We start from the raw sequence: 14,032 nt of genomic DNA on the forward strand, positions 1-14,032 counted from the left end.
ATATGACACAGTCTGAAGCAAGTAAGTGACAAGCTTGATCTAAAGATATTTTCACATCACTCTCCTTAGATGTCAGAAATACACCAAGATTCCTTTATTCTCCTTAAGTGAAAAAGGCACAGCCCTGCTTCAGTATCCCAGAAGGAAGAGAGGGGGTTGTTTCAGACCACTTTATACATGAATCCGGGTTTAGAAACAACATCACAATGAACAACTAGTGCATGCCTATACCATTGTGCTCAGCTGAATGGAAGCAGACCAGTTCATTTCAGTATCATAATAGATCCTTTAATGCTCATTGCTGAAGTAGTTGTTTCTGTTTCAAAGGACAAATTCCTACAGTTTCAGAGAAAGAAGTTCTATCCTGGTATTAAGAAGTTTGAAACATTAGTTTTCAGCCTGTCCATTTTCTTGGTATGATCATGTTTTGACAATGAAAAACATATAAAATCCTATAGTTTATTTCCTTTTCTTTCTAGGATTCTTATTTTTTTGCTGTCCTAGTGCTTCAAATGAGACAGCTTCTGTGAACCTTGTTTGGAAAGAGACACCATGTGCTTACACATTTAGGGATTCCAAACTGTTCCTGATACTTGCTTAAGAGTCTTCATTAAAACCAGCTGAATACAAATAGAAGGGATTAATATCTTTGTTCCCTAATTATTAGATCAATATCTATGTACAGATGAGATTATTTAAGTGGGAAAAAAGGCAATATCTTTTTAAGATGTTAAAAATGCTTTTGGCACTAAATGCATCTGGGCACAGAGACTCACAAACTAGTTTGAATCACTTTTGTTTATAGTCGGTGGCGCCTTCTACTTAATGAGGTTTGAGAAGCTGGTACTTACTGAAACAGGAAAGTGCATTCAAAATCTCCAAAACACTTTAAATCTAAAGTTCTCTGAGTTTGTTAGGGTGTGGAAAAGCTCAAGAAGGAGGATTTTCAATTATGTATTTTACCTAAAAGAGACTCGGCAAGGCCCCTTGAATACTTCCTTTCTTTTCATCAAGATATCAATACAGAATTATGATGTAACCTATTTGTATAAAAACAATAGAAATGGCAGTGGGCGCAATTCTTCTCTCTCTCGCAAAAAGGCAGCATGGGATACCACCAAAGCCAATGCTTAATTCGCAGTGATCTCATCAGCATGAACTATGCTGACACTTTCCCTGCCAAGAGCAATTCTCTGCAAAGGGACTTCCTGGACAGATAAGGGTAAAGAAGCCTACTGCGTATGTGTTATTCCAAAGCCTCACGGATGAAACATACGGATGTTGAGCAACTCCTGGAGACCAGCTCAGTGCATGAGGCAGCTGGAGAGAGATCGCTTTAGAATTAGCACCTCGAGCTTTTGTACCAAGCACATGCAACAAGCTGAGATTTTCTCCCTTCTTGGGGAATTTTTTCCCTAACAGATCCATTTCTTTGGAACCTGAAAAGAGCTTCTATGAACAGGCTTGAGCAAGATAGGCCATGATGAAATAATTATGAAGTTTACAGTGTTGGTACAATCTTTCCTATATATTTTTAAGAGCACACGAGCAAGATTGTATAATGAAAAATTGACTTATAAAAGTGTCATTCAACTGCTCTGTATTCACAGTTGTGATCAGTGTTAAGTCCTTGACAAAGACAGAACTCAAATACTGTGGATACTTCGTGCCCACAGCCAGTAGTTTTAATAATTGCTTTTGTTTAGAAAAGTAGAGTCAGGAACAAAAGGGAGGCTCTGAGAAAAGTTGCGGTAATTCCTTGAAAATAGGAGTATTTTTCTTCTAGAAAGCTCCTAACCATCTTTTTCACAAAGAATTGTAGGGTCTGTTAAACGTTTGACAGGTCTTTAGATAGCAATTACAAATGCCTTAAAGATTCACTATCTGCCTAGATTTGAAGGATTCTGTGACACTTCTTGCCCTCTTGAAGGCTTCATCCACAAGCTTGCTAAGCATGGCTTTGTCCTTCCCAAAGCCCCCTCCCTGTTAAGCAAGCCAGTCTCTATTTGCTTCTGCAAGCATCATTTTCCTATTAGAAATGATGTTTTTATTACTCTCCTATCATGCTGAGCAGTGGGGGATATTACTTCTCCAACAGCTGGAGTGCAAGGCCTCTTACCCTGTGGGGATTTGGCAGTTACCAGTTGCAAACTAAGTGGAGCAGTGAGCAAGATCTGCAAAGAGGATGTCTTTACTGTCGGCTAATAGCACACAGATCACTCCATTCCTGCAGAACTAAAACCAGGCCACTATTTTGCTTTTTAAGAGACAATAGGTCTCTTTCTCCCCTCCTCCAAAACAGGCCAGGCACAATAGCTCTAAAATGAAAACCTTTTGTGAGCACATATTATTTGACTTCAAGCTGCCTAGAGTATAATGATGATTTTTTCAGCTCCTCGCAGCAGCTGCCAGCATTTCTGACAGCCTGTACAAGGAGATGGGAGTACTGACTATCTTTGTGTGTGTTATTTGCTATGATTTTTATTTTTTAAAAAACTTTCAGAAGACTGTTTAAGAAATTGCTGCCAGCCCTCCTGGTAATCCCACTTCATTTTCCTTATGGAAGGAAGTTCAGCAAGGAGAGCCACCACTTAGCTTTAGAGAACACTAACCTATTCTGTGCTAAAACAGAAACTTGCAAAGCCTAGGGGAAGCTGGAGATAGAATGAGGAAAAAAAACACCAAGCATCTCAAAAAACAATAAGAAAGACTCTTCTCAGACTTATATAAGAAACATTATTATTCAGAAAAGAATAAGACTCATACAACCTATTTATCTTCCTCTCATCCTTTTCCCCCACCTCAGTCCTTTTATAAGAGAGAAGCTCCTGTAACTCACCTTTTATACATTCCCTGGGTGTGGTTACAGCCAAGCACAAGTAATCACTAACGCAGCCTCGTCTATCTGGCTATATAAGTGGCTCTGCCGGGCTTAAATTTTTTTTTTTTTTTTGAGAGGAGTAGAGGGGAGAACTCTTTTGATGTCTTGGGTAAGTACTAGCTAAGAAGAAAATTAAATATAGGAATTTTATTTTGCTATTGTTTATTTTTGCTTAAGTTTTTTTAGTTGTACCACATCTTTATAGAGACTTTTCAAATAACTGAAGCTTTGCTGTAGATTGTCCTGGTGAGAGTGTCCTGAACAATCCCTGATGAACTATGAGATGACTACATTCAGATAGGCCACCATGTGAACAAATCCCTATACTTGCAAGAATGAAGACTAGCGCTGAGGTTTAATATGCTTTCCTGTTCTTCTCACAGGACGAGATCTGTGTTGTATTTGGGACACTTGAGGGCTGTGAGCTTGTGAAAAAGCAATCTTCTCAAACCTTGCTAGACCTATACATATCATTGTAAAATTCTATATTTCCTTAGTGATTTTAGCCTTCATTCGTGGATAGCTTCTGTCTCATAGGAAAGGTTAGAAATCCAGCCCGGGGGAGGTACTGTAACTGCAGGCACCTCTTCTTCCTAGGGGACTGCTAGTTCTCTACATCTTGTACCATTGCAGAGGTCTGTGGGTTCCTCATTTTTCCTGCTTTAGCAAACTCCTTGAATGTAGGAAGGTACACTGCTTCTTTCCTCATTAGTTAAAACACCTGTAGCAAACCTTCATGTGTTTCCCCAGGCACAGCTAATATGCTGATTGTTGTCTTACCCTAAACAAGCTCCACTAACTTTCTGAAGCTCTAAGGTACCTCTTTAGCCACCCCTCAGGCTTGCCAAAGCAGTCTCTAGTTTCTCTGCAGATGATGCAACTAAAGCCCAGAAAGTTGGAAACAGGGTCTCAAGAGATGACAGTATATTTTAAGATGCAAGGCCCTAACTTCCAGGTACCTGGGTATCTGGACAAATGGCTTTGAAAATCCATGCTTTGGTTGTGAGAAGTATTGAATATCTTTGGAGTAGAGATCTCAGAGCTGTGACATTTTTTAGTCAACAGTGATTGTCATGTTCTTAATGGTAGAAGATTTTAGAGGCCTGGAATATGAGATTTCACCTTTAATGTCTGTATGCTGTCACTTGCTCCTAGGAAAGCCATTAATCACGACACTTCACTCCCAGACAGAACAGAGCAGGGACTTCACTGGTTCACTTTTCTGCCATGTCATTAAGCATGGGACAGAAGTGATTTTGATTTCTGGCACATGAATCCTTTATGAAAGATTAAACACCTGCCTTTCAAACAGGTTGCTGACCACTGAATCCAATGGCTGCCACTCAATCATATTTGCAAAAGCTGAATTAGTCTTTCAGTGTTCAATACTTGTGAATAAACTCTCAATTGGCTACAAAAAACCTTTCCAGGGAAACTAAGGCCATACTTACACCATGAAATAGGGTTCTGTATTCTGCTTTGAGGTAAGACTGACCCAGGCTGATGGAGTGCACCTCTAGAAAGCATACAGCTATATTTTTTTGGCACTAAACTTAAGCTTTGCTCTTCCTAAGGCTTATTAACCTATTATCTCAAGTTTATCATATGAAAGTGAAGTGGAACTCATTCATTCTGGGGAAAGGAAGAAGATGCTTGCAAAGGGCTTTTGGTTCTAGGTTTGTCCAGCTTGGAGAGGAGGAAGGAGAGAATCCAAACTCAGGGTCTTGCTATGCCCCATCTTTCACAGCGAGAACAGGATCTGAGTGTGTTCTGGCTCACAGCACTGGAGTTGAACTCTCTCAACCTTGCCGAGCCCGAGGCTCCAGTGGCTCAGGCCTATCTCTAGCAATCATTCCCAGTGTTTGCAAGCTAGGGAGCAGAGCTGCCGCTATTCACGGCATGCTGTCACAGTCTAAGGCAGGGGCCTTCTGCCTTGTGATTGCTGATTTCAGTTCATTTCTCTGATTTACAGTTTCCTGATTTGCAGGTTGTTAAAATACTTGTAAAAAACACTGGTCTGGAAAATGTTCCTAAATAATTATGTTGATGACTAAAAATCAGTCTGAAAGGGCTTTAATTCATAGCAGCTTATACAATAAGGGAGATTTAGGGAGAGCTTTTATTCTCAACTCATATTTTTAATGTTTCATCCACGTTCATATCCTGTTCTACAGACCCCAAAGTGAGTTTATATGGCTAAACTCTAATTCTACAGTCAGGAACTACTTCACTCTCTGGAAAAGCTTTCTTAGGCAAATAAATTCTTCTATGTGAAGGTTAGTGTTGTGTTTATGTTCTGGAGGGCTTGTGGGGAATGAGAGTCCTTTCCCTTTGGAAGGGGATTGTGGGAATTGAAAGGTTAGCATTAAAATAGGGAGTCTAAGCATCAGTGAGAAACTGAGATCAAGAGTGTGCCCCGTTTACTTGCTGCAAGTAAAGATCACAACTGAGTTTCTGCTAGCCGATTTGTGATCCTGAAACATCCTGGATCTGCAAACGAGTAAGACACATCCAAGACTATTTTGATTGTTACCTTTGGTGCTGAGAGGAGAGAGATCTGTCGTCATTAGCCCAGGCTAATGTTTAGGCCTGCAATAGTGTCATCGCAAGTCTCAAGTTTCTTATTTAACCAGTCCCAGCTGTGTCAAATCCTGCCTGCAACAGAACTAGAAGCTGGAATTAACCATTGAACCTCCCAAAACATATGACTAATTGACTTTATTGTAAGGTCTGGTTAGGACCATTTTGACATGTCTTCTGCTGGAAAATGTCTTAGTTAAAACTCTTCAGAAATGCATCTGTTACTTAATGCCAAGACAACTCAGAATATCCTGAGTGAGGCCTGGCCAGGATGGAAGATGGGCTTTACCACATCCCAGGGGAATAAGTTTAGTCTATTGTGAGCTGTTTCTGGTTTTGTAATGACTCTCAGCAGGGAAAAAGCTTGAGATTCCCAGTTTTTAGAGAATGAGAGAAACATTCTCTGCTCAGCTCTGTTTGCAAGTCTTATGTTATTTAAAGGCCTCAGCTTGCAATAAAAGAAGTTAACACAAATATCTGACTACATTCAAGCAAGCCTATTTAAGTGGGGTGGAACAGTTTCTGCACTAGTGTAACGTAGAAGTACAGGAGTTTGCCTGTCAGGTGCAGGCAGCCCTGAAGTAACTGACAGATCTTCACGCAGCGTTGCAGACCAAGGCATGGGTGTTCGTATGCTCCCATCAAATGTGACAGGCTCTGCCCCAAGGTGCCAGAGGCTCAGGTGAGAGTTTACTCACTTACAGAGAAACAGAACTTCTGGAGGTCTTGCTAATACAGAATTCCTAAAAGTTTGTATCTTGCTTAGCAGCCTAATGTATTAACAGAAGTATTTAAAAAAAAAAAAAAAACCCACCAATTTGGTTAGTTAGTGCAGGTGTCTGTTTGGTCTGCCAAGAGGCAGGCATGAGGGAGTGTAGCTGTTTTCAGCTGCAGCCAATTACCTTGATGAGTGAAGTAACTAGGGCTATAAAAACACTGTCTCCTGGTGCATTGGAAAGTTAGATATGCCCAACATCTGCATTTGTTAGGACAGATCGAAATGAGATGACCTACCACCTGCCATGACTTGCTAGACTCCTCTTTGTAGTATAGAGCATCCTCCTTGTCCTGCTGTCACGAAACATTTGTCAGCCAACATTTGCTTTGTTTCACCCTCCTACTTCTCATCACACCCCCTTGTGCACAGCAAGGACATGCTATGATACTATGCTAGTTTCTTGAAGACTACTATAATAAGATGATCTTGTAATGTGATTTTCAGCAGGAAGGTAATCTGCAGGTAAGGTACTCCTGAGCTGTGGCTGCCCCGGCCTTTCTGAAAGCTGTTTTAAGATTGCAAATCCATTGTATGGTGTTGGGACAGTTTATGGAGTCTACTACTGCACCGTTATCTGAAAATGAAAGTAGGGTCTGGGTTAACTGTAGAAGACTCCACAACCTTTAAGTGTGCCATATATGCAGAACCACATGCCAGCCTTCCTTGAGGGGAGAACAGTCAAATGATCCAATCCCTTACACTAGATCTAAACAGAATCAGAATTCGGGAGTTATAGACGACTTATACTGTAAGTGCTCTGGGGCAAGTGTGCCAGTAACTGAGCAGAGTTGCAAGCAATCAACTTGGAAAATGGTACATTGAAGGAATGTCCTTTGGTACTGTATTAAGTTACTGAGGGAAAAAGTTACTTTATCTACTAGAGGAATTGACGAAGCAAAGAAGAAACAATGTCTTGATCAAAAACTTTCATCAAATTTTGGCACGTAAAACAGTAGAATGGTGGAAGATGACCTAGTTCTGGGAAGGAAGAAAGTAGGATGTTTTCAGAATTGCCGAATCATGGCTACAAAGGTTATGATGGGCAGAATGGAAGAGAAGAGCAACAGTTTACTAGTAACCCAAGGTGAATTTGGAAACTAGGTGCACATATTTCGGAGGGACAGACGTGTAACATGTGATGCTTGTAGTGCCAAATAAACTGATCTGCTTGAACACTCTGAGATCAGCAAGTTCTACCCTCTCCTTCCGCAATTTCCACAGCTGCAAGCCGTTTAATTTGTAGTTATTTCCTTGTGTGCAAGGGTGAGAATATGGAACTAGTCAGTTTTAGGATGGAGGTGTGGGTCTTACCACTGAAGCAGAGAAGTCTACTCTGCTCTCTGCTCTACCAGAACTTTTGCCACTTATATCCCTTAAGGGATCCCTTAAGGAACTACCAAGGATGCAGCACAGACTGAGGTTGAGAGTTTTTAAAAGCCATTTCCACTTTGTTATTAACGTGTGTGAATATTGGATTTTATTATTTCCTCTTTGATTTTATGACTATTGCAGATTATTCAAAAGCAAACTGAAAAAGTCATTTATTGCCAGGTTTGTTTTGGTTTTTAAACCTGTAACACTTTAAAGCATCATGAAGAGTTCCGGATCATACTCACAACAGGGAGAATGCTTAATGAATTAAAAGAATTTGTCTGCAAGTCTGAACACCACCATAAATGGAGGGGTAGGAGTCCATGTGGAGCTGTAAGGTCAGTTATGGTTCCGAGAATCCAGTGAAATTGTGCTGACAGTGAAATAATTACTGACAGAAGCACCTCAAAAGTCTGCCAGCTTTGCTAAGGCTTCCTGCCCTCTCCAGATGACCTTCTATAACTAGACTGATGATCTCCTGATAACAGGTTTTCTTGGTACACTTCCACATCTTCCCGATACTTTGGGTCTTGCTGGAAAACAGATGTTCTTGGAGTACTTGACAATCTCACTCTGAACACTGGCAGGAACCAGAAACTGGAGAACTGAGAAATAAGAAACTTTTTTTTTTTTGATTGCACCTGATCATTCTTGAGCCTTGACACTGGGGACTAAGATTTGGGCAAGGATCCAAACTGGCTCTTCCCCATGAAATCCATTCTTAGGTCCCTACGTGCCCATTAAGGTGAGCGTTAAGTCTAGTGTTTCAGTTTTAAACCTCAATTCCCTTGCTTAGGTTCTGAGCCAAACATTTGCTAAGGGAGAGACATGTACAGCAGATGAGTAGCCTTCTTCCAGGATACCTATTTCCACTAAATGTGTGATGAACTTACAGATTATACTGAGTGGATCTAGATGTTTTGTCCAAGAGATCAGCTAATTAAGCAGCAATGTGGCCCCACCTTGACCAACTATGTTTTTTGTTTCATTCACAAAATTTTGTTTCAAAATTCACAAAATATTGCCAAAGTGCAGGCGACACCATGATCTGAAATTATGGCCCATGCCATCTGCATTTCAGACAGCCATTTCTTCAGGTCACAGACTAAGTCTAGTTAAGTCTTTTGGAGGAGTTGCTTCAAAGGATATCTGAAATGGGAGAGGGATATGGAAGGCGGCTCACTAAAAGTCTGTACCAAAATGACGCACTGCGAACTGTAAAGTCTAGGCTGTATCTATAGATATATAAACACATATTTTTCTTCTGTCATGCTTTCCTTTCCCAAACAAACCTCTTCAGCTTTTCCACCCAGAGGCAACTGCATTTGACTGTTTACATGATGCTTGACAACTTAAAACGCATTTTTTGTGTTGAAAAAGTTTTCCGGTATAGTGGGCTGCTAAGCAAGCTTTTAATGGCTTCAAGGCTTGTCTTGTCAATGAAAAAAAAAAAGGCTGTTTAGTACACAAATCACCATAACTTAAGATAATTGTGATTTGAGTAACTGGGAAACTACCATTCAGTCGAACAGACGGCACCTGATAATGTTAGTATATATTCTTAAAATAGGCTATTGTCAGCATATTGGATATAACCATAATTCTTCTGGACCTCTGGGCTCCCTGTATGAAATGTGAATCCATAGGTACTCTTGTATCTTGGCTATTGACCAGCTTAATATGAACTGAACACACCATCCAAACAAGGGGCTCTTAAGCAGGCTATCAATAATAAAGGTTGAACTTGGAGCTCTGATGCTCTGAGGTTAGAGGTGAACAGCCAAGACTATAGGAAAGTTATTCTCCTCTTACTGCCCTGCTGAAAACAGTGCCCCACAGATTAGATGCAAGTTATACCTATTGCTGCTTCTGGGGTGGTTGTTGTTTTTTTTTTTTTCCACTTTATCTCACCTGCCGGACTTAGGCCAGTGGGGGTGGCAGGGGGACAAACCATCCCAGGAAACTGATCCACATGAAAAAAACAGATTTTGTTTCACCAGCAGACAACACAACTGCTTGTATTGGCATACCTGGAGGGCAGCGTGGAATGGGCTCGCTGAAGCCTGTGCTGCTGTCATGGGCAGAGCTCATCGCCTGGCGGCCTTAGATTTGTCAGTCAGGTGGTGGCAGTAAAATCCTGAAGTAACAAGTTCTTCCATTGTGTCAGGCCGCTCCTGCAATGAGAATTCTGCACAAATCATGGCAGTGCTCTGCGCCAAATATTCTGTAGGAATAAAAGGCAAAATAAGTAGTAAGTGACTTAAGTGATGCTACTGGCTTTCTTCAAATTATTCCAAATTAAGTCATTTTTGAACTAAAAACCTTTGGTTTAAAATAAACCAGAGAGTCATCAGGGAAGAAAAACCTGAGTGCCATGAAAACTGAGCTGTGAGTTCATGGATATGATTCATTTTCCCCTTTCCTTTCCATCCATCCAGGGGCCAGCCAAATCCATCTCTTACCTGGCCTTTCTTTACACTGAAACTCAGAGTAATGGGAAGAACAGAGGAGTTGATGTGACAGGATGTTTGTAGAAGGCTCTGCGATAGGTGTCCTGTGAATTGTTCTTGATATTACTCAGCTGGTATGCTGTTTCTTTGGGTACAGATGGGTATATTGTACTGATACAGAACTTGGGCCTAAACACTATGTCTAGATCATATTAACATGGGGTTTGGACAAAATCATGTCTCTCTATTTATTCTAAGCTAGGGACGGAGAGATTTCTCTGATACACACACCCCACATACACATACCCCCTCCAGAGTATCGCATGAACATCTCAAGGTCCTGTGATTACAATTTTTATTGTTGATGCTCACTTTCATTATGTCTAACATTTGCTCCAAACTGACTACTTCTAAGAACATCACTCTTCACAATGTGTATGGGCATTAATCTTCCAAAGAATTTAAATGGCAGGGTGGACCCTTCAAGCTAATATAAGGGAGGTGATGCCCTGTCTGTTTTTAATTAGAGCTAGCTTTCTTAATGAGGTAATGTTCTGTTGTGCTGGGTTATCTCCTAGAAGACAGGGCAGCAGGCGAGCTGTTGGGGAGGGACACTTGAAAAACATCACAGGCAAGCTGTTTAATGTTAGCGCTATCATTCATCACCCAGGCTCTTTGGAGAGCCTGACAGACGGAGCACGTCCTGTGGGGACTCCATCAGCCTCTGGCGTGCTGCTTAATGCAATTTAGCCAGATGTATCAAAGCGGCAGGCGAGACCCTGCTATTTGGACAGCATTTATAGCATCCTGGGCAAATAGTCAGGAAATGTTCAATAATGTGCCTTGCACAAGTGTGGCAAGAAGCAGATTCTTAGAATGACGGGTTGCCAAGAGAAATCCTGGCAGTGCCTCATTCCAGCTTTTAGTCACATGCTGGTTTTGTTGTTATTGTTTGAGGGCTTATTTTTTTAAAGGCTGTCTCAGTTTGAGGTTTCCAAAGACCAGATTTAAGGTGACTTGAATACGCCCATCTGGTTCCCGATCAAGTGGACGAATGTGTACAGCAGAATCCCTGGCCCGCGCACGCACAGCATGGATCTGGGCACCGGGCCTGCTGGCGCGCTGCGTTGTCTTCCCAGCAGACAGAGCGCAGTGCAGAGCTGACTGTTGCAGCAGCCCCAAACGCTCTGCTCGTGATGCGAAAGGGATCCGTGTTGTTTGGGCAATCAGAGAGCAAATGCCATTACAGACAGGGAATTTAGTGGGGACTCTGGCTACATCTCTAGGCTACAGAATGGGATCCAGCCTGGTACACTGACAGTCTCTGTTGTGGAATTCAAGAGGGGCTCTGCAGAGTATAGTTCAAGTATACCTAACTGTTTGATATTTAAATAATATTAATTCCCAAATGTTACAATCTAGACCTTTTCCCGAAAACTTGAGTATAGCCACAGACCCGTCTCTGGTTCTCCCCATGGGGTATTGGGTGTGTGAAATCTATCCATCAGTTACATAGCAGGAGGATTCTCTCTCAGGAGAGCAGACCCTGCAAGAGGGAAGGCAGATACCCTGGGGAAAATGGGTTTCTGCTCAGTGTCCTGTTGCCCAGACTGGTTGCCACTGCTTCTAGCTGCCACAGAAATCCTAGCCATAAGCCACGTGGGTGCTGAAAGCAGATGTGTTTTGTGACACTGGTGTTTTGCTATTTAAGTCTAAAACTTCTTTGCCAGCAATGGGAGAAAAGAACAAGGTTAAAGCACTGCCCTGTGGGCTGCTGGCAAAAAGACATGTAGCCTCTAGAGGAGGAAAAGCTCCAATGGGCCTGGAAAGGGAATGGCTGTGACGTGTATTTTCAGCCTAAAGGCCAAAGCCTCATTAAATTCCCAATGCAGAAGCAAAGTTGTCCTTTGCACCATTTTTTTTTTGTTATTATTTTTAGCAAAGTTCTCCCCAAAACCACTTTTCTGAGGAGACCTCCACTTCTCCTGGGAGCCAGAACTGCAGCCCGGGTGAGGGACAGACATGCAACCCAGGCATCTCCCCACATGCTATGGTGTCAACTTCACCTGTGAATTCAGCTTTGGCTCAGGGCTGGTGCATAAAGATGTAAAATCCATCTGGGCCTTGCAGCCTTGGAAAGCTCTTTGATGATGTTTCCAGCAACAGAAATGTAGCATGTGCAGAGTCTTGCATCCTGTTGCTAATAAGTCTGCTTTTACACCACTCCGCTACACTTATTAACTTTCATTTACATATTTTTCCAATAATCTTTTTAACATGTGACTAGATGACCATAAATCCTGGAGAGTGAGGAGTGCAGGGTATGTTGGAAGAACAAGTGCTTGGGGCTCAGTTTAACCCTTCAGTACCATTAGAAAGGCCAGGTCCCAAGCCGCTGTGTCCCGCTGTTAGCCCAACAGAGACAGATTGGCAGGGAAGGGTAAATGCTTCGAAGGGAACAGATTTTCTTCTTGTGGTATCCCAAAACAAATACAAAATTTGGTGCTGCTGCCAAGTCCCAGAATGCAAATTAATGCAGAATGGGGCATTTGAAATGTTTTGCTAACAAGTACATGCCGTGGTTCTGCATTGATATTTAGCTGTTGATTTAGCAACCAGGTTCACTAAACCAAATGGCTTTCCCTGTTTCACGATACATGATGAAGCAAAGGAAATCTGGTATGGCTTGTTAAGGCAGGACAGAATGGGGACAGCGGGTTAGTGTATGTGAAACACTATCTCCCGCTGCACAGAACAAGTGCTCAGCAATATCCAGAGCCATGTACTCCGACGACGAAATAGGGGATTATTGGGGGAGGTGGGGTGGGAGGGTCCCAACACTGAATTTCTGGGTTTGAGTTCTCCCCCTATTACCCTTGGATTTCAGACTTCTCACTCAGAGAAATGGTGACAACTAGAAAGACTGCCCAATATATATTTTTATATGGTTTTTTATACATACATACACGTAGTTGCTTCCAATTACCCAGGAATAACTGTTTCCTCCATTGAGCCAGCTGCATAGATGGCTGAACAATCTGTCTCTTCAAACATATTTCAGTCAACTTTCTCTAGCTGATTTGGCAAGAATTTTTCTTTCTGCAACTGGATCTCCTCCAGTAACAACTTAGACAGCCTTCTGACTTTAGGTCACGGCAGTATGACACTGAAGCATTCCTTTCCTTTGTCTCTCTACAAGTAATGATGGGAAAACCAAAGGACTGTCGTGCCTCTAGTTGAGAAGGGACAGTTTAATTGTTTGTGCCACACATGCATGTGTCAGCTGGTTTTACACCACAAAGCAGAACGCAGTATGGATTATCTCCAAAACACGGTTTTGGACTGGCACTTGAGAGTTCAAATCCTGACACGTCCTGGATAATCACCTATTTTTGCATCTGACTGTATGGAAATAACTTCTCACCTCAAAAGGTTGCTGTAGGGACAATATCCTGTTATAACTGGAGGGCTCAGAGTAGTGATGAGCATTAGGGGAAAGAGATCTCAGTCCCAGGCAACCGAGAAAGATCTGGAATAAGATCTGCCAGCAGCAGCAAGGGTGACCAGAAGGGGATAGTGTTGCCATCAGGAAGCTGAGGTGCACTTCACCTCTCACAGTACCACCCTTTTGTGACAGCTCTACTCGGACTGTGGCCATAAAGACTATGAAAACCTCTAGGCAAGTTATGGCATATACATATACATTGTGTAAATTTATCCTGCTCTCACTAAAACTTCAGCTTGGAATGACAATCATTCGCAAATGTTTCACATGCCCCAACTGAGAGGCTAGAAGAAATGTGGCCTTGATTAGCAACTGTTAATCAATTTCCATCTCAATTAAATCTTGTTGTTCCAAATACAGCGTGAGACCACTCAGTTTGTAATGTACCAAACCGTATGTTGCTGCTCTGCGTGAGGAAACCAGACCCTAGTCTCCAAGGCTGTTGTCCTAGGGACTTTCACAAGCAG

General features: G+C 42.0%; 1 long non-coding RNA gene across 1 annotated transcript in view; it reads right to left on the reverse strand.

The window, feature by feature from the left end:
- The window catches only part of LOC142084747 (uncharacterized), a 58,204-nt gene that overhangs the window by 8,062 nt on the left and 36,110 nt on the right, over window positions 1-14,032 (reverse strand). Inside the window, exon 4 of the long non-coding RNA XR_012674434.1 lies at window positions 9,641-9,834. This is a non-coding gene — a long non-coding RNA (uncharacterized LOC142084747). The remainder of the gene's footprint in view (window positions 1-9,640; window positions 9,835-14,032) is intronic.

Source organism: Calonectris borealis, chromosome 8 (assembly GCF_964195595.1).
Source record: "Calonectris borealis chromosome 8, bCalBor7.hap1.2, whole genome shotgun sequence".
Lineage (NCBI taxonomy): Eukaryota > Metazoa > Chordata > Aves > Procellariiformes > Procellariidae > Calonectris > Calonectris borealis.